We start from the raw sequence: 26855 nt of genomic DNA, 5'->3' as shown, positions 1-26855 counted from the left end.
TTGGCTTTCACTGAACTTTATTGTCAGTGAAACAAAAAGAAAGAGCTCTTATGAATCTAAAGGGCAAAGTTCTGAAGTGGGAAATGTTATCCTTTGCTTCTTATCCTGAAATGCCAAACCTGTGGCCTGGCCTTTTGTTGCTTAAGAAGTTCTTTTCCTGCTTTGTCACAATAGATTAAATGGCTTTATGCCCCAAAGCTTGTCCCTTACACTCAGCTCAGCACTTCTTAAAAGAATTGCCTTTTTTTTTGCAGCAAACTCTTTGCATAGTAAATCCTGCTCTATTTTAGCCCTATTCCAAAGTTCCCTGGTTTTAGGATCAAAAAAAATCTTTGTTGAAGCTACATATTCATATTTATTTTTGTATGTTTTATATTAGCTTTTTACTRGTATAACTTATTCACCAGGTGAGGACCAGAGCTGTCAGAAATACCATCATGCAAGCACTGACAATGCTGGAAGTTCTGGCAATAACTTTCCTGCTTTCACACACTATWTTTGCTGCATGAATGCTAAGAGAATAACAAATCTGATTAATACTATGTCTGAACCAAAATAATCTGATTAATACTGTATCTGAACCAAAATAATGAGATGGTAGACACTAGAGTTTGGGAGCCACAGATACAATATACACATAATGGACATATAATCCATCTGTAGAAAAAGTAACTTAATGAACTACTCAGCAGCTTATTTGCATCAACAAATAGAGCCAACAAATTAGAACTGTCTCAAAGAAATGGATTTAGAAACTTGCTAGAAAGCATATTTTCTGTTTAAAGGTGTGGAGTTACATACAAGTCATGAACTATAATGTAGAATAAATCTTAGTGAAGCCCTTGTTAAACACTTCAGGAAAAAAAAAAACCAACAAAAAAAAACCAGTTGATGGAAAGCTATTATACAAATTCGGAAAAAAAATAATTAGATCTTTTGATTAGTTGTTTGAAAGCAGCTTTTGTTCAATGTGGTCTGCCAGAAATGTCAAAAACGTTGTAATTCAACAGTTTTCATTAGCAATGCCCAATGCAACTCAAATAACATCTGTAATAGCTACTTACRATAGTTGGCCTTTAACAAATGGCAGAAAAACAGGATAAGAGGAATGCACACTCAGTATATTACCCTAGTGTGATGAAAAAAAACAAAACCCAAGCACAAATAGTAGCAATACATTAACTGTTTTCCAAAATGGAAAACAAAGGAGCATGAGAGGTCTTTTCCACTGCCAAGGCACTTTGCTAAATGCCCTCTGGAAAGACATTTTCTTCTGAACTGTATTAGGTCAAAAATGGATTTGGAAGAAAATGAAAGAGGTTTCAAAATGCTTCTGATATTTATTTATTTATATATCTTTTTTAAAAAAATTAATTCTGGGGTTTTAAACTGGTGAAAGTGTATAGCTGTATGTGTTTGCCTCAGGCTTGATGGTCTGACAGGACAATTTACATGGGCTGCCTTTTTTTTTCTAAGCTATTGAGACACATACGCTGCTAAAACCCTTGATTAAAAAAAAAAAAAAAAAACTGGTTTAAATGCCAAAAGTACCAGCTCAGTTAACAGCTTTTACATGTACACATGCAAATATTCGAACAATTAAAATGAAGATAAAACATCTTACTCTGTTACCCACTGCTTCCTAATGTATTATCAGTGTACTCAGTCATTTCCTATATTTGAGATTTTCATTAAGCAATTAAGTRATTTTATTAAGCTACTCACAGGCTTCAGATCTTTCTGGCTTTGGGTTTTTTTTTTCCTTTTCATACTTCAGTTCTGCTCTCCCTGTTACTCTTGAAAACATGCCCCTTTGTGTCCACTTTTTATCTGCTGAAATTTTTTCCTTAATTACAACAAGATGCATCTTTGGTACAGAGGGTCAAAACAAGGATATGAGCAAATTTCACATGATATTAACCCTCAACTTAGGCTCTTTTTGCACACATGTCAAAAATTATTTTCACCCATCTGTAAAAGTAATACCACAAGTAAATCATACTAAACTTGTAATTATATTTTCTCAGTTCAGAAATATAGTGGACGATCATTCAGCTTAATGATGATACGAAATAACAACAAAACATAAAGGCTACATACAGAGCTGAGAGCAATATTGTTCACACTTGAAAGCCAGATATTTAATTTGTGTCCAGTTTGATCACCTGCAACCAATCTTCCGCTCATTTTCACCCACCTGATGTTAGATATCAAATAAATCTCTTTCCTTCTTTCCTTCCTCTTCATTCTTACAATCTAAAAGAAGAAGAAAAAAAAAAAAAAGATAAAAGGTTGGAAATAGAAAGCCATCTCAAAGACTTTTGAGACCAGTAAACCTAAATAAATAGTATATCATGAAATGTGGAAACATTTAAACATTAAACAATTTATTGCTTTCATGTGATAACCATCATCCCTCCTGTTTATTTTTGAGTATTTCCTAGGGCACTCAACCATGAAACAAATTTTAACGGGTCTTCAAATTGTACACTAAGTTATTCAGCTCATCTGCTGTTGAAATGACAGGATGGTGCTGCTGCTGACATTATGGCTCAAGATGCCTTTGACTTTGAATGCTACCAGAGAGTATAACACACTTTGTTATTTTATTCAGTCTAAGAATATGGATTCTATTAACTGTGTATTCTGAATCCCAAAAGTTCTTATTGCCCAACTGATCTGTCAGTGACTGTCATGTCCAGAAAAATAAGCTGAAGAAATTTCTCAAATGGAGTTACCAGAAATAAGCGGATATAAAACAATACTGGGTTTTGTATTATAGTTTTGAATTTATACAATGAAAGTTTGCATGTATTTGCCTCCTATATTTCATGTAGGAGCAATGTGTTTTACTTTTATTGTTATTCACATGTGTGTTTTGTATGTATCGAAAAGTTTATTACCTTAAAAAAAAAGACGTGATAGGATACCTGACAAAAGTAAACAAACTTTATATTGTAAACAAACTTTTCCTATAATTGAGGATTTTAAGATTTCTAGGACTTTTTTTCAGCCAAATTGGTTCATTTTCCTGCAACATTCTGCAAAAAACTATTAGTTTTTGTACTAAATTAATATAATTTAAATTTTCTTACCCTGTATATCTTGATAACTTTTCTAAGAAAACTGCTACAATTTCTTCCCTAAGAAAATCCAAATAATGAAAAAGTAGCTGTTACAGTTAATGTAATATGGCATATATCCCATAGTGCTTGATGAAGTTTTTCTGATTAGGTTACAATTGTTTTTTCAGAGTAACACATAGAGTAAATAGTGTTTATTTTAACAGTGGGTTGGTGTCTTTGTTGACATTCTTAGGCATCTCATAAGTCCTAAAGAGTTCATGGATATCCMAATATACACAATTGTTCTGGTTACTTATTTGTCTGAAAGCTACCTTCACCAGTGTGAATTTTAGATGCACACTGCAGATAGCTATTATTGTAGTGAGTTACTGTCAGAAGACCTACAATAGAATCTGAGGATTGAATGATGTGACCTAGAAATAAAGAAGATGCCTTTTCCTAAAAACCTTATAAAAAGGACCAGCATCAGAGATTGAGAAATGCAACTGTTGCAATTGTTTACCATTTTTGAGTAGGTAATTATGTCGATGTGAAATAGGATTGGCAAAATTAGGGAGTTATAGAAATTCTGACATTAAACCAGTTTTTATTTTTTAACATTTCCCCACACATTGGGGATGAAATACAATGTGACATATGATACATATGCAATGATATGTAGGAGGGACAACAACTGAACTGTTGGTGACCGTGGTAGTCCCCCAAACTGAAAAAGGCTGAGAACAGCTTTACATATGGTGAGAAACGACTGAAAAAAATATATTCAGGTCTGACACATTTATCACTCTCATGTTTTTCTTTGGATTTCTTCTGAAAAGGAAAGAAATATATGAGATCCATTATGTTAAGTCTCAACACTGAATGCTGACTGCAAAGACATTTGTGACACAGAGCAGCAACCTGCAGAATATGTAATTATGTGGTGTGARTCTGCACAGAACTATAGCTCTCAGCTGTTATCTGCTCATGATAAATGATGTAATCCATTATATGTAGGAAAATAATTCTGATTTGTAAGAGAATCCAAAATGTATCTTTTTGCTTTAAGTATGCATAACTTAATTTGGCATGCGTGGGAAGCTATCRCCTCTCCCTAACTCTCTGAAGAAAAAACTCCAAACCCCTCAAAATTACATATAGGTTTCCTATGGAAGGCAAGTTTTAAAAAGATTGTGAAAATACTCTTCTATCCCCCCGCAAAAGAAATCCCCAAAYAAATAAGCTTCTTATTTGTTTAAACTGAATTTTTCATTTTAGAAGTTGAGGGATCTTGGCATTGATCTGAAAACTGCAGAAGGGGGTTGTCTATGAAAATTAGCAAATTGGATAACTGCCACTTTGAGTTCAATTTTCCAGATTAGACAGRCAACATTTTTGTCTTTGTGTAATGRTTTGATGTTGGCTGGATGCCAGATGCCCAGGAAAGCTACTCTACAACTCCCTTCCTCGGCTGGGCAGGAGAGAGAAAATGTGATGAAAGTCTCCTAGGCTGAGATAAGGAGAGGAAGCAACACTCATAAGGTGTCATCCTGGGCAAAACACTTGGGGAAATTGCTTGAATTTGTTAYCAATCTAATCAAGTATGATCATGAGAAGTAACCCCAAACTTAATAATACCTTTCCTCTCTCCMCTCTGCTTCCCAGCTTGAATTTATTCCTGATTCTTTACATCCTTCACCTCAGTGGCACCAGGAGATAGAATGGCGGTTACAATCATATCATCACACATTCTTTCTGCCACTTCTTCCTCCTCAGGGAGAGGGCTTCTTCCCATGCTCCAGCCCAAGGTCCCTTCCCCAGGAGAATGACTTCCATGAATTTCTTCAGTCTGAATCTTTCCATGGGCTGCAGTTCTTCTCAAACTGCTGCAGTGTGGGTCTTTCTTCCATGGGGTGCAGTCCTTCAGGCACAGCCTGCTCCAGTGTGGGCTCCCCATGGGGTCACAGCCCCTGCCCACAAACCTACTCCAGTGTGGGCTCCTCTTTCCATAAGGCTCCCAAGAGTTCCCAGTCCAGGCTGGGCTCAGGTCTGCTGCTTGGATGTCCCTAAGCTTGGGGATCCCCTGCACAGCTTGATCCAACCCTCACRCCTGGACTCACCCATCACTGCCTCACTAAGAGATTGTTTTGGTCTTACGGCACTTAAACCTCCTGTAGTGCTTCTGGCTTTTCATTTTTTTTAATTCTTTTTTTTTAAATTTTCATTTATTTCCCTTTTAATTTCTTAGATTCTACTTGTGTTTGACTGCACCTGGACAATGAGGTGTGGATTTCAATGATCTATCTGCAATGATTTAATAATATTATGCTTGAGAAGAAATACCTAATTTCATGCCAGCTGCTATATGCACACGGCGAGGACTGGCTTTTTTTTCCCCCACTTTACTTCAGAACRTTGAATTTCATCTATTGCTTCACTGAGCAATTACTCCTGTGTGAGATCTTGCTCTAATTCTCCTCTGTTCATTTTATCTTTGTAGAGCCTCAAATACTTTATAATGGTAGCAAAGTTCACTATTCATATCCATTACAGATAGTTTATGAATTTTTACAGCAATTCTGATTCCATGAGTGATTTGTAAGAGGTTCTGTTGGTGACCCTCAGGCACTGTGAAAACTGATCTGTTTGGTTACCCTTCACTTACTGCAGTTCACCGAAATTAGTAATTTGTAAGCCTATCTTTCTTTTTACCCTATAACAACTTAAAAAAATTAACCAAAGTCTTTGAAGAAGGACGGGGTACCCTAATACTTATATCAACTCACTGACTCCTTTGAAAAACKTGAAGAGATCTTGGAGGCACAGTATACAAATCTCTGACTCGCTTCCATGTTCCTTCCATGTTATAACTGTTGGCACTTTTTTTTTGTTTCTGGTGAGGAGGCTGARTCAGACAACATATTACCAAAACTAATTCAGGAGTTCCATGTCTGAATTCTAGCATCTTATTATTTCTCACCMTATCAAACTGTTCTAAAGCTTTCTCATTGGTCACTTCAGACCAATGTCTCATGAAGATTTTGGTGTAGAAATATACCTTAGCCTTTCCACAGTATAGATCAATAGAAAGAATTAATTAATTTTTCTGTCGGCATCTTGTCTTTTTTCAGTATGACTTTGACATGAAAAAAAACCCTGCAATTATATTTCTCTCCATTGCTGTTTCTCTGAAAGACCCTGATTCCATGAAGATTTTTAAATTCTTATTATTTATTGTTATTTATAATTACTTAATACTTCTGAAAAGTTCCTCTATAGTCCTCAATATATTCATCAATTCTCCCCAATATTTTCATCTTTCTGCCTTATTATGGATATGTATATAATCTGAGTTAATTTTTTTAAAAGCTRCATTTTTARTATATTTGTTTTCCCTACATTGCTYGACTGATSTGAAATTGGAATATATCATGCAAACTACAGAGAAGACTTTCCAGTCTGCCATACAAACATCAATTAGAATCACTAGATACTCACTGATTTTTTACTTATTCCCTAACAGTCAACACATTGAGGTGAAAAGTAAACTTTCTCTCMCCAAAAATACTTCTGCTATGCTGAGCTAAAGCAAACACTAATAAAAATTACAGTGTTTACTGAGATAAAAATTAGTGGCTCTAGTCAAATATATGTAAAAAGAGAGTTTCCTTTAAGCCTCTGTTGAGGTTTCTTCTAATAATGAAATAAACCAGGGAGATCTAGCAGTAAAATAAATAAAGTACATCCCATTGATAGAGGTACTGATAATTACAARCCCTTCCAGACTGGGACAAATTTTAGTTGCCTGTTTATTGCAGTTTTAAGTGCACTTTGTGAGACCAAAGCACATAGGAGACAATCCTCAATGTGAGTGTCTTTAGCTCTATAAAAGTTAATGGAGTAAAACATTAAGGCTATATTTCTTAAAGTCCACAGTTGCTGCACAATTAAGGAAGGAGCTTAAGAAGAAAACAGCTTAAACATGCAGTTTATACATATAAGCAWGTCTCTGACAAAAATAATTTCTATTAATCTAAAGTGTATAATTGCTGAGATATGTCTTTCTTATAAATGGACCTTCAGTAGTGTAAAATTCCTTGTTCTATTTAGCATAATTACTCAGTTAAAACTGGAATTTTCTTACTAAGTAGAGATTTGCTTAGGARAAACATTATTTTATAGAGCAATAAAAATAACTGTTTTCAGCTAAAGATACTGAAGTGAGAAATGTATCAAATACATTAAAARTGTTTATGATGAAAAAGTACAACCAGCTTCCTTACACACATTGTTTTGCAAATAATAATGATCTTGTGATGGCAGAGAAAAAAAATAATGTGCTTAAAAGTTACAATTCCTGTAAGTTCTTTCATTACATTTTCTGTTTGCTAGCTAATTGTGTGTGAAAAATCAGAGGTCACCCAGAAACAGTCTTTCTAAGGCCAGTTTACTGAACTATGAATCATTAGTATATATTTTCTTTTTGTTATTGTTCAAAACCAAACAATTTGAAGTGTTTGCCTGAACCAAAAGTTCRGAATGATGAAAACAGAAATATAAAACATAATTTTTAAAGGCAAACAGTATTCGTTGCCAAGTTTTAACCAAAATAAATCTTATCACACAGTATGACATTACTTGAAATTCATTAGTAGAAACAAAGATGCGGTCTTAATGARGGCATTAATCTCTATGAAATGTAAGAAACATGCAGGTAAGTCTGACAGTCAGGCAACATGACACATGAAGAGATACAAGAAGAAGAAAAAAAAAAAAACCAAGAGAAATGTTTGAAGAAGGCAAGATGAATGGGGTAGTACATGTGCCTGGACAGGTACAAAGGAAAAGGAAAATTAGATGGGTGAAAGTAAAGGAATAGAAAAATGAACTGCAAGAGTCTGTGCAACAGACTTATTGATTAAAGTCACAGTTTGTTTATAGTTTGTCTAGCAAACCAGTAATGTTGATATTCTAACAAGCAGAGAGATGTTTGCATGTTTAGGCATTTGTAATATTTGCTCATATGTGAGCATATACAATATGTATGAATATACACAGGCACACATATTCATACACCTTGTTCCTCAGGTAGGTAGTTACATGCAACAAAAGTGCATTGGGAAAGAAATCTAACCTAGAACAGTAGTCAAGATGGAGATATTATTATGAGAAGATAGAAACAAAGGCAGATCTAAAATACAGGTTACAAAGATTATTATATCAATAAGGCTGTTTTTCAGTCAAAAGTTGRACTTGATAATCTTGGAGGTCTTTTTCAACCCTAATGATTCTATGATTCCATAATAATGAAAATAATTAATCTCATTTATATTATGATATTTTATGATGCCTATTCATCCATATTTTGTCATACTCTCCAATCTAAACTCTATCCAGTGTTCACACTATGTAAATTATTTGGGTGATGTTCAGTACTGTGAAGAGAAGCTGAAAAATATTCCCTTTCAGAAAGTAAATTACTGGGACTGAGGTAATTTTGTTTTCATAACTGGAATAGATTTTTTACAACTTCTATCCACCACTTCCTCAGAAGAAAGTTCATGATGGTCAAATGAATGCAACAGACAGATTTCTGCTCCTAGCAGTTTCATAGAGCTATGGGATCACCTGTAATGGAGCTGAACTTTCTCTCCATCAGAACACAGATGTCTCATAAAGTTTTTGTGAGATTAGGATTCCCAAACTGTGAAACGTAAGAGTTCATTCTGAAATGAAAAGAATGGCCTGATGCCCTGTGCTGTTTCTGGGCTTCCAGATAACTTAGGAAAGGGAAGAGCTGATACCCATTTCCCTTCTATGAATTTCTATTCCCATTTTTGTTTTTTTTTCAGACAGAGATATTTGTACACCCATTTTTGCAAAGGAAAAGAAAAGAAACATGAAAAGGAATATCACACACACAGTTTTTGTTCCAAAATGCAGTCACAACATAGATATAAACCATCAGAATATTTAAGCACTTCCTTTGGATGGAGAGAAAATATTGGGAAGTTTTCAGCCYTCCATATTTTTATGATTGATCTAAACCTATTTCTATTATTTATTTTCATTTGGCACKTCTGGCTCCAAAAAACCTGCTTTCKACGGCAGTTGCTAATGCTAACAACATAGTAGCAAAAGCTTTCTTTTAATGTGCTGGTCTTTTTGAGAATCATATTGAATCAAAGAATTTTGATTTGTCTTCTTAACAGTTCAGCTCTTGTTTCTTTTTCTGGGCTTTTTCATACATTGGCAACCTCTAAATTTTGAGATGGTCTACAGAGGGGACCAGATAAAAAGCTGTAAGTTAACTATGTTCATTGAGCTAAGTGTTAGACATTTCTCCTGATCATAACAGCAATTGGCATATGTAGACTGAAGAGATATCTGAGCCGTTAAATAGTTTTTCTAGCCAGCTGTGACAGCACAACTCTTACTGTAGCAAACATGTAGGGTTAAATTGACAGCAAGTTTCAGCAGTATTTGTTTTTATACTAGAGCAGTTTAGGTCAAAGCAGAGAAGGTTATTGTCACAAGTTTAAACAAAAGCATCCACTTTGCAGTCTGATGAAGAACAGCTACAGAAGAATGACAGTCCATGACCATGGCACCTACCCTTTATATCATCTTGTTTTTACATCTTTTTTGTAACTCAGATAAAAGGGGGAAAATGTCTGTTTTGTGAGACTTTCAGAAATAAGAAAATATTGAATTTACATGGAATTTTGYGGATGTTGCATAAMYTTCATCKGTTCCACAAACTGCCCTCCTTACTYATCAAGTAGTGTGTAATTTTCAGGTGCAATAAGGGCTTCCAAGTTCACTGGCTACAAGGATGGTGCATAAGATTCAGGGCACACTGACAACCTCTTTACAGTCATTCTTTAAAGGAATATAAAAACTGTGTGAAATGGAAACATTCAAGCATTAAAGGTGTTTGTGGGTAGAAAAGCTTTGTAAAGTAGATGGCAAAAGAATTTACTTCTCTTAATCAAATATAAAACAACCACTATCAAATGAACTTCAAATCATTAAAAATTTATTTCTTCTATCTGATGCAAATTGACTATGGAAGATTAATCTGTATTACTGCATGCTGTAGGGATTAAAATTAGCCTCTTTTAATGAAAAAAAATACAGATGAACTACTGCAATCCTCATAAACATAAAATACTTTTTCTCTCTTGAGAAGGTCATTGCTGTTTCCTTGACAACACGAATTAACTAAGTAAAAGTGACAATTCAGATGTTTTTCTTATGAATTAAAGTAGTTTTTATTGCAGGCACAGCAAATGCTGAAAACCCTGTTTAATAACGTTATATACCTACTTATTGTTATTTATCAAGAGAGTATAAATTAATTGGCAATTCCRTGGAACAGATGGTTTTGCTGAAATAAGTAGGACTTGCACAAGGAAATGGGTAAACAATTTCCAAAAAAGAACTGGAATGGGACTAATAGAGCTGGACAGAGTAAAGCAAGAATTATGGGACAAATATATGGATGCATTGGGAGGTTGAACAYGGGTCTTTGTTATGAATGACTCGTGCATGAAATTAAGTTGAAAAGAATGGGAATTTCCATGCCTAAGGAAAAAWTTTTCATAAATTCATCACAGAGCACTGAGTAGCACTCCAAAAAATATCATGCTTTCTACAGATTTTTTCAGTGTTTACTGGCTTCCAAATGTTACCTYATACATATCTCAAATATACCTCCTAAATGTATAGAAATGCACAGCAAAAATATGTGATAATATTAGTTATAAACAGCCCTTGGACCCTACCCTGCATTGTCAAAATAATACAAGACAAGAGACATCTCTTCGAGTCAATTTACTTATCATACACACTAAAGGATTACTCTGTGCTGTGCATTTTATGGCATCAATAGAACTACTGAGTACCTGAAAACTACCATTTTTTTTTATATTAGACATGTATTTCATTAATTTTTAAAATATTTTTTCTCCTATTACATGGTCAAACACTTTTGCTGATATCATTGGAAGATCAGAGCTAACCAAAGTTGGGAGGATTTCTTCTTACTCCTGGGAACTACAATATTAATTAAAGGAAGTACAGCTATTCTTGGCTATGCTTGGGGGGGAAAAAAAAAAGATCAGAATGCAAATAAAATAATTTTTTAAGTGTAAAATTTGGCTTCCAAAAATGCTTCCATCTTCTACACAGATTCTTTATTAAAGAATGTGTGCTTAAATAAAATTCTAAAAATATTTTCAGTTTTAATCTTATCATATTTACCTCTATCCTTATTTTTCTTATTATATGACTCATTCGTTTTCATTGTTATCATCTTGAAAACACAAAAAACAACTGAATACTTGCTCATTTCATTRAMRYAKWKWWAWMWSWGTKWWMWCWSWGTAKASAMWWTYTYRWMATTTGTCTCTTTTTCTGAACTTTTCTACAACAGATTAAAATATATTCAATTGTGAGTCCTAATAAGAATCTTGTGCACTTTYATGTATTAAACAGTAGGAAAGCTTTAAAGTCATTAAGTTTGCAAAGCTGAACAACCAAAAGAAATAATATTTCAGGATTAATCTCATTGTATTATGCAGATGCATTGAAACAGTTTTTTGTATTACATTAGAATCACATTAAATACTTTTCTACTATGTAGAATACATGATGCTCATGAGTTGACATTTGTTTCCTCTCTCACTGTGTTTCTACAATATTCTACACCTTCTCTGAGTACAAAACTTCTGTTCACCAACTTATGTATGGTATTCACTGCAACAACATKTGCTAATATTGTGATGTATCAGCACTGCTACACATAGACATTCATCTGACTTGGGTGAAAATGCATTTRAAATCACATGCCTCCATCCTCTTAGTAAAGAGCCTCAGTAAAGTAGGACTGGCACATATGTGTGACAGGCCAAATATCCAAATAGCTTTAGGGACAAATTCAGAATGTTGTAGGGAGGAACATTATTTCCTGAGGTCTTTTAGAAAGGGRAACCCCTAAAATGAGTAATACCTGTTGTATTAGAAAATTAAGGTTAAGAAAAGATATGGCAAGAATGCTCCTATACTCCTACAGTATTTTATTCTATCACAATTTTTTTTTATRTCAGTAACATAGGAGACTTAATAGTAACACTTAATTGGCAGCTTCCTGAACACAAACTGATTTTTGTAGCACAATTATATGATGAAGGATATCGTTATTATTTATGTCCTATTTCACTAATGAAACATAGATTGAAAACAAAGACATTGAGATAATAAGGTCAAAAAGAGTCACTAATTTTATGTGCCCAATTTCACATAACCTGGACCTGATTTTTAGAGAACATAATTGTGTATTACAATTTATGTATTCAAAGCACAACTCTAACTAGCTTATGCTGCAGTTATGAGTACCCAGTTGTTTTGCAAATCAGACCACAGGGAATAAAGTCAGTCACCCAGAAAATGAAGAATACATAATCATTGTCCACCTGTGAAAATACGCTTTAAGTGACTGATCCAGATTTACATGGGAAAATGAAACAGAGACCTGAAATCAGATTGTTTCTCTGGGCATTTCTCAGCTGCCTTCTCCATGRCTCTTTCCTTTTTCTTCCTGCAGGCCTCTGCCTCGTTTACTTAATGCCTTCCAATCATTAGAATAGTTGAGGCAGGAGTCCTGCAAAGAACAGTCTCCCTTACATGTCCTGATTTAGGATATGTGGTTAAAGGGAGCACAGATAGACAATGTCTGGCTGCAGGTAAGACCAGGCAAATCTTACCCTKCCTACCAGCTCCCATCATGTCCAGGAGAGCCATCAGACTTCCAAAAAYGCATCTCCACAACAGCAGAGGAGCACAGGGCTGCAGTGACAGGCAGGAAGCCAAAGCAAAGATTTGAGGAAGGCAAACACTGTCCAGCCAGAGGCCAAACCTCTGTCATCAGCCCCATTCTTGAGGCATGAAACCCATGCATAGAACTGGTTTTCCTGATTGCCTTTCAGATTAAGGGAACTTGCTGCCTAAAAATGTAGGAAACACTATGGGATGCGGAGAAAGAGCATTTTGGGATTCCACATGAYTTTTCATGAGGTATCAAGAGGAGAAATCAAAAGTGGGAAAAGCTTTTTTGTGATTTGGGGAAGAATAAATGTGGGAAATGGAAGAATAAGGGAATAAAACTGTTCACTCTCTTGTAAGCAGGGGCTGGTCAATAGGTTTGTCTGGCCATGCTCTATACCTGAATCACTGTGGTCTGTCCTATCATTTATTAAACTCCACCATCAATTATGCTCTGCTAAGGGTCTCTACTCTGTGCATGTGCATGTACAAAGTATAACAAGGGCAAAAACTGAATTCTGCACCTGGGCCAGGGCAGCCCTAAWTGCAATGAAAGGATGGAGTGCAGTGCCATGGAAAAGGATTCAGGGGGATCCTGGTTGGWGGCAACTGGAATATGAGTCAGCAGTGTCCTGGCTTCCATCCAGGAAGGCCAATTGTGTCCTGGGGGCATCAGGCAAAGCATCACCAGCTGGGAAGGGGAGGGGATTGTCCCACTCTGCTCTGACCTGGGTGGCCTCAGCTCAAGTCCTGGGAGCAGTTTTTGGTACCACAATATAAGAGGGCCATGAAGATGGTGGAGTTTAGAGGGGAAGCCATTATGAGGAGCAGCTGAGATCGCTTGGTTTGTTCAGCCGGAGCAGAAGAGACTGAGGAGAGATCTCATTGCAGTCTACAGCTTCCTCATGAGGAAGCAATGGGGYGGGTTTTCTCTGTGGTGACCAGTGACGGGGCCCAAGGGAGTGTCCTGAAGTTGTGTCAGGGGAGGTTTAGGCTGRATATTAGAAAATAGTCTTCYRCATGGAGGTGCTTGRGCACTGGAACAGACTCCTCAGGGAAGCTGTTACAACTCCAAACCTGCAAGAGTTCAAGAAGCTTTGGACAATRCTCATGGACACACGGTGTGATTCTTTGCAGGGTCAGGAGTTGGACCTTGATGATCCTTGTGAGTTCTTCCAACTCAGGATRTTCTATAATTCTGTGTATGAGGAATTGAAGTGCTTGTTGGGTGCGAATGAGATCAATCCAGGTTAACCAATGAATAGGAGAAGAGTCCTGGGACCAAGGACTTGATCTRGGTGTGAAAGCATTTGTATATCTCTCAGGGCAAGAACAAAAAGGGGTGGGTATGGGACCAGGGAACTCCTGCCCATCTCTCTGTGTGAGTGAAATGGTCTGTACCCACAAATGAAGTAGCWCTGCAGACTTGGGCACTTGTAAATTCAGATACGAGCAACAGGACAAACTGGGATCCAGGCACAGCCGCTGGGAGTCTGAACCCAGCTGCTGCAGGGATAAACATATTTCATAGGTGTGGTTTTTTTCCGCTAATGAACTCTGTTCTTGCTCAACCAGAAAGGTCAGCAGGATGAGCCTGTTGGTGCTGTGTTCATGTGAATGCTGTGTGTGTCTCYGGGATCTGTGTGGACAGCCCTGCATGTAAGTATATATATGTGGTATATATATATATGTTTTCTGTCTGTATGTGTCTGCTGGGACCACATTTTCAGCCTCACTACAAGTTAGACATGGGGGCAAGGAGCTCTGGAAGCCTAGCTTCTCTCAGGCTGTCAAATTCTGCATGAAATATTGTCCTCTAACAGCTGGGATTTATTAATAGAATTATGTGTTTTGTAATCTTAATGGATCAGGTAATACATAGTGTACAAGGTGGGTTATAAGTAAAACTGTAACAGAAGGTGTGCACACAAACAGGTCTTATCAATGTGCCTAGATTATACTAATCATAGCTTTTCCTAACTTTTAACTTTTTGGCTTTGTAACTCCTTAATACCTTTGTGCTATGACTCTGCAATGTTTGTAAGCAATTAAAGTGAAATTGATGTTTCCTTGTGTGCTGTTCTTATTAATGTCCTATTTTTATTATTTTGAAAGAATTCTAATGTTAACTTCTAAATCTCATAGAATCTCTGATGTCATGTGACCATTACACAGTATTAGGATAATAAAATTTTACGTAAGCCCAGGACAACACTTTCTGCTATGACTCTGATGATCCAACGACTGAAACAGTTTCTGAACTACAATTATAGTTGCTTTCTGGCAAATTTCATGTTTAACTTTTCTTTATGCAGTAAACCAATTGCCACACAACTTTTATCATACATGTTTTTAAATACTACAAACATCCTTTAAAGGTAAAAGAAATTAAATGGTTTTTTTTTTACCATTATTAAAGTGTATGAGTTAATGAAGATCATGAATCCCATGGTTCTACCTACATTTTCTTCTCTGTCAGATACCCAGCAATTCTAATTGCTCAAAATAAGTTTGCCTACTGCTAATGCACCATACTGGTACTCTGCATGCAGAACAGGCTGACAGTGTTAATGCAGAATTAGTCCAGTGTATCAAAGACAAATGAAGCTACTTCCTGCTTACTTTGCAAAATCTGAAACAGTTCTCATGAGCACAGAATTTCCCAGGATTTATTCTTAATATGGAGAAACTAACACAATTAGATYGCTAAACATTTAAAAACACAGGCAGAATCATCAAATTTAGAAACTAATTTAGWGAACATTTTGTCACAATAAAATTTTTACTGTATTGCATAGTGTTGTAGATGGTTTAGCTTTTTATACTGAGGACCTTCCTCTTTCAGTTCTGTAGSCTGCTGTTCACTTACACTCTTGCAGCCTTTCATTACAGATCTTGAAGCTGTCCCAGCAGTCTTTACCCAGTACCTCAAGGGCTGCAATCCTCACAATCTTACACCATCAGCCTCTGAAGCAGTTATGTCTGTTAGATCAAGTTTCTTGTAGAAAGTGAGTGTCATTATTGTTTAAAAGACCCTTTTTTTCTTCTTCTCCTACTCTTGCCTTATAGGTATTCTTGTCTAACTCAATAATAAAAACCCTTTGTCCATCCTCTCATATGCTTCAGTTTGTAGCTTGAAGACCTAGTAGGAAACATAATAGAAAATAGTTATAATTAAATCAAAAAAGTATAAATTCATTTGGGAGAGAGATTTTCCCCCCTCTGTTTCCCCCAACTATACCTGTAATTTTAATTTTTTTTTTTTCCAAAGTAACTTTGAAGTCAGAGTATGCCATCAGTTATAGATCCCATTAAAAAAGCTTTGTGCATGTAAATTTGCTGCAATTTTGTTTGTACAGAACCTAGAATAAGAGAGTAATTATGTTTTTTCATTTTTTTCCGACTAAGTTTGTGACTGTCTTTATGATGCAAACAGCATTGAAGGAGATTTTTCTCTTAAATTTTTTTCTGATTCTTATTTATTTCAGAAGCAAGGCAGTATACAGTGAAAAATATTAGTCCAGGAGTAAATCTATAAGAATTATTTACTTACCCTTATCAAGGCACACAAATAAATTTTGATATATCTCAGAAAGAGCAGTAGGAGAAAAGCTGCACATTTCATGTTCCGCTGCAGCGCATTCTTTAGTTTCCTCTAGGTTCTTTATGATTTAATCCTGTGTAAATTATTTTCTGATAATTGTTCTTGGCTCTGATCCACATGTTTTTTAATCAGCATTTATTTCTACCACAGTTATGCATAGTGTCTAGAGGCAGGTCAGAGTATCCAAATCAATTTGGATTTTGCTTCATTTTTTTTTTTTTTTTCAATATCTGGTCTTGGGTTTTTTGTGCATCTAAAAATACGATCTTACTTTTACCACTGTTAGAGAATGATGGTAGAACACTAATTCCTGCTAAATAATTTATGCAATTGAGTTGAGCTAAGTAATGTCAAAAATTGAATTTTCGAGTGATGAAAGGCTAGTGCATTCTTAAACTTTTAAAYATAACTGGAAGCAGTGTTTTCAAATCTAAATCCTGACCCAGTAAGAGTTTTTATCYACCCAGTTATCATGTTTAGCAGAGAGTAATGTTTAACAAGGTTACTCACTTAGCTTTCTTTTTATTTCTCCTATTAAGAACTACACCTTTGTTTTGAGCAGATGTTAGGTTTGTGCAAAATCCTTGTTTCACAGTACTGCATGCTCAAACAAATTTAGGTCTGCTTTTTGACTTCTTTTGTAATACTCTAGATTATTCCATTGAAAATTGAGCWGTTTAGTTAACATTATTTACCATCATTCTCTAGCTACACATTATAAAATGTAGGCAATTCACTCAATTTCTTATTTCTTTTCCCACATGTGTGACCCTGAATGTTAGACATTTTTTCTTCTCTAGCATAGTCTACAAGTTTTTTCTTTTCTCCATTTTTATTCATGTGGCTGTCTAGCATATCCAATTTTAATCTGATGTGATGGGATTTTAACTTAATGAATTCAAAATATGGGGTTTTTTTCCTKTTTTTTTTTTTTTTTAATTATTATTCTAAACGTGTTTTATTTTTTTTGTTTAATTTCAAAATAATAAGCAAACTTTTTGTAGTTAAAAAAGATCTGCTGTCAGGCTTACTAGTTCTTCAACACTTAAGTAAAGGGAGTAATCATCAAAATTGTTATAAATTGGGAATAAATAATTTTTGTTTAAATAATTATATGCTTTAGACAATCTTAAAGTGATAGCATCTGAGTCTGGGCAGAAAAATATGGCATTATATGTGAGAAAGAGAAAAAAYGGAAGGCAAACTATTATCTTGTTCAATAAGACTGAATTACATAAGCCAGTGCATCATATTTTCATAGTTATTCTACTTTATTAACTAAAAATTGTTGACAAATGTTTTTGAATCTGCTATTACAGAAATTATATCTACTCTCTGATTCCTATTTCTTTGGCACTCAAATACAGTGTGAACAGTTATTTATTATCCTTTGCACGTCTTCCATGTTTTTAGAGAGAGCTGCCTCTACTTTTTCCTCTCTTTTTCAACCAGGTTATTTTCTACAAAATTTCTACCGATATGAGATATTATTGCTGGTGGTGATATTTTTCAAATGTAACAAGAAACAACTTTTAAGATACTAGAATACTGAAATATTGTTTATTAACTCTTGTCTTCTGGCCAAATTCATGTTGGGATATCTACCTTTTGAACTTTTAAAGATTACTTGATATTTCTGTTGGAGAACTTCTTTATCTTTATTRCTGGCTTAAGGCAGGACTGATTTGATTTGTTGAACAACTGTTGCATTTCAGTAGCAGTAAATTGATTAGGCTTCCTCAGAACCCTTGAAATATTTGTGAACACCAAAAGCATCTGAMTGAACTGCTCTTTGCTCACAGACATGGCTTTATGTTTGAGTCATAATTATCTGAATTTTCTTTATGGTCAATACAAAGGGTTTGTTAGATTCTAAAGATTATTTCYATGTTTAAGACCAAATGTAGTAGAGTTTATATTCAGTTTAATGCTAAAAAAATTATTTATACACTTGGTTAACAGTTTCCAAATAAGTTCAGTCTCATTTTAAAATACTTTAAGATTTTCTGAAAAGATACTTGGCTATAAGCTCTACTAGAATTTTTAATGTTATAGATTCCTTGTCTTAGTGACATGATTCTGAATAATATGAAAAAGAAAAGAATGTAAACTTTCAATTACTTCATAAAAAGCTGACATGACAGATCACATACAAATAGTTATCACATATTTTTCTTTATAGGTAAATCTAGCTGTCTCTGACAAAAATAAATATTTACTCGTATAACTTCAGGTATTCCTGCAAAATGCAGCATTTTAATATTCCTTTGGCTTACATGCTTCTATCTACTCGCAGTGTAAAACTCTCAAAGAACTCTAGAGCAACAGCAGACATAATTAAMGCAGACTTTCCAGATAATGGAAAGCATAATAGATTTTTGCTTCCACAACAAATTAACTAGTGCTCTAAACAAAAATGTACCACAAGCTATGTTTTTTTCTCATTTCAGAGGGACCCAACACAGAGGGTCACTGCATCCACTGAATTACTTACCTACAGTTTTGTTTATATAACTCCTGACTATGAAAATTCCTTCTGGCATTCTTTCAATCTTTAGTTATTCATTCCTCTCCATCAATAAGGGCCTCAGCTAGGAACCGAAGGGACTGCACATCACAGTATAAAGCTGAGGATAAMGAAATGGATTTGAATGTTTTCTGTRGAGTGTAACCTGAAACACCTCAAAATCTGTCCCAGTGGAATACAACAGGCAACATGACAAGACTGAATTCTATGTTGAAAAACTCTGGAGCATAAAGCCGTAAGACAGAGAAAAAAAAATTCAAGTTAGCTCACTGTTTATCAATAAAAGCACTTTCACTTCTACATAGATTTAATAGATTGTTRTAATATTTTCTATCAGGTTCATTAGAGCTTTGCTAACAATGTCAAATTCATGGCCTTTCTTCTATTCCAAATTATATCTGAAAGGAAACGTAAAGAATCAAGGGATGGTTGGTGTTGGAAGGGACATGGGTGGTCACCTAGTCTAGTCCCCCTACTCAGGAAGAGTCAGTTGCAATGTTTTGCCCAGGACAATGTCCAGATGACTTTTGAGAATTTTCCCATGATCTCCAAACTGTACAACCTCTACCCCTTAATCATCTAATATTCTGCAACCTCTATGGGCAAYATGTGCCAGTCCTTTTAAAAAAAAAATTGYTTCCTGATGTTCAGATGGAACCTCCCATTTTTCAGTATCCATATATTGTTCAAGTTTATGTATTTATTTCATAGCATAGCTTCTGCATGCTTTGCTTTTGCTATTCAATTTCTCTATGCAATTGTTAGTTATCCTTTTTAGTTGGGATGATTTGGTTGTTATTTAGAGCAAGAATGCTGAATGTAGCTGTCAGTTTACCATGAAAAAGTGAACCTAAGGAATGCTCATAATAGGCCACAAGACAAAGTATCCACAAAACAGGATAACAAAATAGTCAGGGTTTTTCTAGTTTGGTTTTTTTTTTTCCTCCTCTTTGTTTATGCAATTATGAGCCAAGCACATAAATGAAATGGGAAATTATGCTTACACACACTGTATCAATGTTACAGGCATTTATATAGAAATTCAAATTACTGAAAATGTAAACAATACAGAGATAACAGAGTACACAGCAGATGTTATCTAGACAGTTGGAAAAGGAAAGCGGAGAGAAATATTTCAGACAACTTACCTGTGAAATAGAGAAATATGCAGCAAACATACAATACAGCATAACAAATTTCAAGTATGGTGCTAAATAACATTATTCATATTTGAGTTATTCATATCCAATTAAAGTCTGAACTATAAATCTAATTTGTCCATTTGGCCTTTACTAGATTTACTTTGGCCTGAAAACAGAGTGTGACATGTGGAATTATTTGAGAGTTGTCTATGTCTCTTGTTTCCTTGGAGCATTTTGTGCTGTTATGATTCAGTCTTTTCCTCCTGCTGACAGACGCTGCAATTGTGCAGGGAGGTTCATGGATCAGTGGAATGCAAGCAGCAGTGGTCATGTGTCAGCAACAGGGATTCACTCAGTCAGGAGGATACTTTTGTGCTGGAACAGGGAATCTGCAGCCTGGAGAACACTTTCTGTCACTTCTGGGTGATTTACTTCCATTCAGGCTGCTAACCAACTGTCAATTGCCTAAAGTATGAATTAACAACTTTTGTCTCCCAAAGGAATGAATGAGGTCATCTTATTTTTAGTCTTTCCTTGGTTAATTAGCTTCTTGATCTTTGTATTGCCACTGYTCCTCAGGCTGCTTTTCTTTCCTCTCACTCTTCTGCTCTTCTTTCTTTATCATTACAAATATTGGCCCTTATACTTCACTTTATCTTCACTCCTTTCTACATACCAAACACATCTATTGAGTTTGAAGTATCAAGCAAAAAGCTGTTTTCAGAAGAAGCAGTGTATTATTTTTAGTATTATTCCCTATTCTTTCTATCTGAAGTTGTGATGTGTTGTATTCTCTTTTGAAGTAAAAAAGGATAAAAAAGGCAAAAAAATTTAAAATTGAACTGGCAGATTGCATCTCATAACTATCTTTTATAATATGATTCTTATTCACAGTCAAAGCCAAGATTTTAAAATCTGCAAGCCTAAATTAGGAACCAAAATGGTTGCATAATGTACTTTAGAAATTGCTGGGTATTCTAAAAATTAATGAGATGAATTGAGTTTTGRATTTTAATCCAGTTCAACCTTTCTGGCTTCAACAGCAACAGCCAAATGAACAAATGAGACTTTATAAAACTCTGTAATTAGTCTCTGATTTAGCTTACTTCATATTGATGTCCTCAGAGTCAATCATCGTCTGATGATGAAATGAATATCACTATTTCTCAAAAATCCATCCACAGTCACTTACACTTCTTAGTGATGCTCACTGGTTTTCCCACTTTTGTCAAATTGAACTAACTTTTTCAAGTATTTGACTACAGCTACAGCAATCCTATCTTAATTACATGCAATAAAATTCCAACCATAACTTGCTGAAGTCTTTGTCAGGTAGCCATGTATTTATCTGTATGTAAATAGGAAAGACTTATTTTCACCACTACCTGAATAAGCTGCAGTTAAAAGCTGCTATATATTCAGATGAAATTAATAGAGAATTCTCCTTGAGTATTTTTGAACAYTTGCCATGAATACAGTTCTATATAAAGAAATAACCCATGAATACTGGAACCTAGCCTGCAGTAAGAAATAGAAGCAGGCACTTGCCACTCTGCATTCAGGTACTTGACACTAACTCTGAAACATTTCACTTCTRATGGAAAGCAAAGCTTACCAATACCATTCCTTTCCCTCTCACTCTTAATGCATAATTTTATTTTCAGAAATATTAACTGATTATCTTTGTGCTAATTTTAACATATATAATATTTATATTCCCATTTCCTGTATATGGTGTGTTTGTCCCAGGTGGCAGTTAAGACCCCACGGAATTGGATGACGGAGAGAATTGGAAATGCAAAAGCAAGGATAAACAGCCCAAACTTCTGGATTGGGATAAAGGCAGTCTAATGGGGCACTATGGGGCAAAAAAACAAACCAAACCAGACCCACCCAAACAAGCAAATCTAACCCCCTCCCCCACACACACAAAGCCAAGTGGTACAAATGCAGTCCTTGCCACCTGCAGACCATGACCAGCCAGTCCTTGGGCAGCAGCKACTTTGGAAATACCCCTGCAACAGGTTTATTGCTTACCATGACATCACAGAGCATGAAAGGTCCCTTTGGTGGGCTGGCTTCAGGTGTCCTGGCTGTATGTCTCTGCAATCACGAAATCCCAGAGTGCTGTGATTTGGGAGGGACCTTAGAGCTCCCAGTTCCAAMCCCCTGCCACGGGCAGGGACACCGTTCATTAGAACTTGCAGTTTCTTGTCCAACCCTCACATCCTTGCTGACAGAGGCAGAGAAAGAAACACTGCACACTTGTTCACTGCAAGCACTGTTCAATAATAGGTAAAACTCGTGTGCTATCAATAGTTTTGTTCAGCAATCTGAAATATTAATTTGCCAATCTAGACACAGACTGCTATGAAGGAAATTAACTTCCTCCCAGCCAAATTAATTACCATATCTATGCCTTTTTCCATCTCATTTACATCATGCCCGGGCACTACATTTTTCAATATATTTTTATCAGCCACACCAAACCACTTTCTGTCCTCTGACATATACACAAATAGTATTCTGTATAGTGTTCATCTAATGCCTATTCCYMTCCAAATGTCCATTCAGTTMATTTAGTTCTTGATTTAAACTTTGTCTGTTGTGATCTTTGTTCAGGACAGATTAATGAACTAAATTCTATTATATCTGAACATGTCACTATTATGTTTAAGCCATATGTTGCATCACTCTTGCCTTCCTCCATAGAAAAACAAAAATTAGTTCATTTAAGTAGTCACCCRAGACATAGATTTAGAGCAGAAAATCAAATGAAATTGTGTCATTACTTAGGCTTAATAGGGGAACCAAAGTATTATCATCCATGATATTAACACTTTTACAACGTGGAAATGATGAAGCATCCTACAGTGGGCTCTAATATTGCATTATAGTAGTGATGCATCTCTTATCTAAGAAACATTGACAATGTCAAGAAGCATTGACTATAGAGAACATGTGCATCACAGTATTTTGAAACTAATCACAGCTTTTGCTCTCTTYACATTTATTTGCAATTTCTATGGGKTTTTTTGCATGATTTTATGATTATTGCTAGATGCAATAAGCATGTTTTACACCTTTCTGATTCTTTCTTCTAGTCTCCTTCAGTGAAGAAATTTGTTCTTAAGACATCTTSCTGGGGGAAAGAAGTAAGGGGTAGAGCAGTACATTCTTCATTTCTGAGGATTTCTGCCAGTGTTCTTTCAAAGATATATTTAAAAGCATTGTGAATGTAGTTAAACCTTGGCATAGAACCTTCCTTTTTATTATTATATTTTTAAGTGKTATTAACAGTATAACAGCTACAGCACAGTGTATATATATGGAATGCGCATCRTATCACAGGATGCTTTTCTAAATATTCATCATCTACCTCCTGCAATAAAGCTGTCTTACATTTTAAACTAAACACTCTTCTCCTATTTGGCCACATCCTATTTTGGCTAAAAATTTCACAAGGTTGTTTTTCTCTGGTTTGGGGGAGTGGGTATTGGTGTTGGCATTTTGGTTTTTTTTTTTTTTTTTTTTTTGGGGGGGGTGTGGTCTTTTTTGATGAAAATACTTTTATTTTGAAACATTTTTTCCTTTGGTCAGCTCTAGATGTCAGCTTATAATTGATATTCTATCATCCTTTGACTTTGAAAAGACAAAAGCCTATACCCTGATAAGTGGAAAGGCTGAAAGTCACAGTGCTAGCAGGATGTTTTCTTTCTATAGAATTGGAATCTTAATTTAGTTGAGATTTTTGGATTACCTGTCTAATCACTGAGTATGTCACACCCRTGATAAAATAATCAGAAGAAGCACTGTAGTGGTCAGATTTCTCTTTTTCATTAAGAAAACACTGGAGAAGAAAGGAAAGAACTGTGGAGAATTAAATCAGGCTTTTTGCTGGGAAGATAGGAATCAGATCTGCACTCTCCTGTAATCAGTATACACTAAAAATCCAAATGATTTATCAAGAGTAGAGGTTATCTAAGAACTTGTTTCCATGTACCAGTACTTTAATAAACTGTGCCTTCTATAYATGAAACCATTATAAAGGTGAAATCTGTGTTTCCTGATCAGTGTGTGATTCCTAAGCAGGTGACTAAGCAGCAACCACAGATTTGCAACAGGACTGAGATAAAACCTTCTCTGATAGAATTTACTGCTCAAGGACATACAGAGTTAGTAGAAAAATTCACAAACTTAGAGTTAGACAAAGCAAAGAGAAATGAAATATTATCATAAATAATAAGACATTGTCAGGCTTACTTTCTGTTTATTGACTTGAGTATTTGGTTGATTGACTACTTAAATGTAAACAAAGAAGTAAAATAGTACTCAATCTTATGTTTGGATTTGGATACAGACAAATATCAGGAAACTTACATTTCAGTTTCTCAACATATGAGCAGGACCAGAGAAAGGCAATGCCTTTTTTCATGGAATCCATTTAGCAACTGAAGACAAGAATAAGAGCACTCAAACATCATCACTGCATTCTTACACTTTTTTTGTTAGTGCATTCASATCTTATTATTGAGTACTATTCTGCTTTTTACACTCATGTAGAGTTACCGGTATCACTGAAATAGTATCATGACATCAGGAATTTTTCACTTCAGAGTGTCAAATAACTTAAAATTTTTCACGTTATTTTACTCTTTTACATTTGAGAGCATAATATTTAATTGAAAGTATTATTTAATATTAAACAGTTCAGTGATGCCTGACTCTTACTGGGAAAAAGTATTTGCACTTAATTAGAGAGCATTTATTGGATTGCATTTTGTCTTTTTTATCACAGATTAAAATAAAGAGAACATGCAAGAGCAAACCAGAAAGAATGCTTTTGATCACATTCTGAAGGTTATACTGCCTGATRAGCAATTGCTTAATATTTCCTTACTGCATGATTACCTACCTTTCCCTTCTAAAAATCCCAGGAGTATTTAGAAAAATGCCTGAGGTACCACAATAATGTGCAGACACAGCCTGTCAGACACACATGAATTAAACCTGACCAGAAGACTTCCATATAAATTGAATTTCCCTGAGTTTGTTAGTCCTTCAAAATGAAAATTTTTCATGGTGCTGAACCAGTATCTGTCATCAGTCACTACTGTAAGTGCAGCTCAAAAGGAAGGATCCCAGTGAGTTCGGTACTTTCCCAGCACCTTTTTCAGTTCCTAGCAGTTGGTACAATAAGGAATGATACTCAGCTAGAAAACTTGAGTGACAAGAAACTGAATGTTCWCTTCTCATTAATACATGAATTTGACTGTATTTCTTTCAATTCCCAGTTCYTTTCCAAGAGGATGGTTTTTAGTTTGTTTTTTTCTTTTCCTGAGTTCCCCTTTATATGTCTAAGATCATTTATCTGAAGATTTTTTTTTCTTCCTATCTCTAGTTTACTCAAAAAAAGGCTGGAATRGCTACAGTTTGTGTGACTCACTCTTGTGAATTGCATTATGTCCTCACATTTAATGTGAACATTAAATTCCATGTGCCCTGTCAGAACAATAAAATCTTCTTTGTGTGGTGAGCGGTACTCTCCCAGCAGCTGAGCAAAGAAAAAAACCACCATTTAGAAGGATCAACTTCCTTGAGGCCTCCAGCTTACCAAGAAACACTCAAYACATGGTAGAACTTGGTTTGCCTGCCCTTTCCTGGCCAGCAAGCATTAAACAAATATTTTTCTACACTAATAATCCACATGGAATTCCCAGTCTGAAGCTGGCTGAGAATTTTGGTTCAGAATTTTGTTTCAGAAAAAAAAAAACAAACCCAAACAGACTAACATTTTTTATACTTACCTTGCAGTGCTACAACTTCTGTAGTTTTGTGCATTTTTTTCTCCATGTTGGTTTTTAATTTAGAATTTATCAGATTACRTGGTTGATCTGTAATCTAATATGTAACTGAACTGTCAAGTCTTTACAGGCCCTTCATAATTTCATAAATTATCTAGTTAATAAGTTTTGAAAGAATGTTAAGGTACAAATATTAATGATTATGCTTACTCTTCAATTAAAAAATAAATAAATAAACTGTTTTCTAATGCTTAAATGGAAGTTTTGTAATAAAGTGCTTAATCTAATGGACATASATACAGTTTTTAGTCTCCATAGCATGAATTTATTATTTGTTAATTGTCTGGAGATGGGATAGGAAGAAACTTATTGTTTCAAAATATTGGCTGTAATCTTAAGTAAATGAATATTAAAAAATATTTTAAAAAATCCAGATTTGAAATAAATAATTGTGGTATCATGTGCTTGAAAACTTCCTCATGTTCATTGTCCAGAGAGATTTCTGTCTTGTGATTTTCCAWGGTATTCTTGTCATTCCATTAGGTTAGCTCCTTAAGTTTGATCTCCCATTCTTATTCATTTAAACTTCTACTAYGCAACTGGGGATGTTAGAGTACTCACATTAGATTTGTGTATAAGCTGCAAAACTATTTCAAAGGGGAATTTTCTTGCAAGATCAGCATTCCCATCTCCATATTGTACAGCTGCTTTCAGAAGARGATTAAAGCAGAGATGCCAGGATATACTGCATCCTTCAGTTTTCATCAACTGATCTGTTAGTCTTCTTTTTTACATTAGTTGATTAATTGCACTTCAAGACAAAGTATTTTAATGAATATAGTAATGCTGGAAATTAGTGCTTTGAGATAAATTGAAATGAGAGAAAAA

The sequence above is a fragment of the Malurus melanocephalus genome, unplaced genomic scaffold (genome assembly GCF_030028575.1).
Source record: "Malurus melanocephalus ecotype Western Australia unplaced genomic scaffold, MMel_1.1 scaffold_151, whole genome shotgun sequence".
Taxonomy (NCBI): domain Eukaryota; kingdom Metazoa; phylum Chordata; class Aves; order Passeriformes; family Maluridae; genus Malurus; species Malurus melanocephalus.
Note: the sequence above shows the minus strand (reverse complement) of the source record.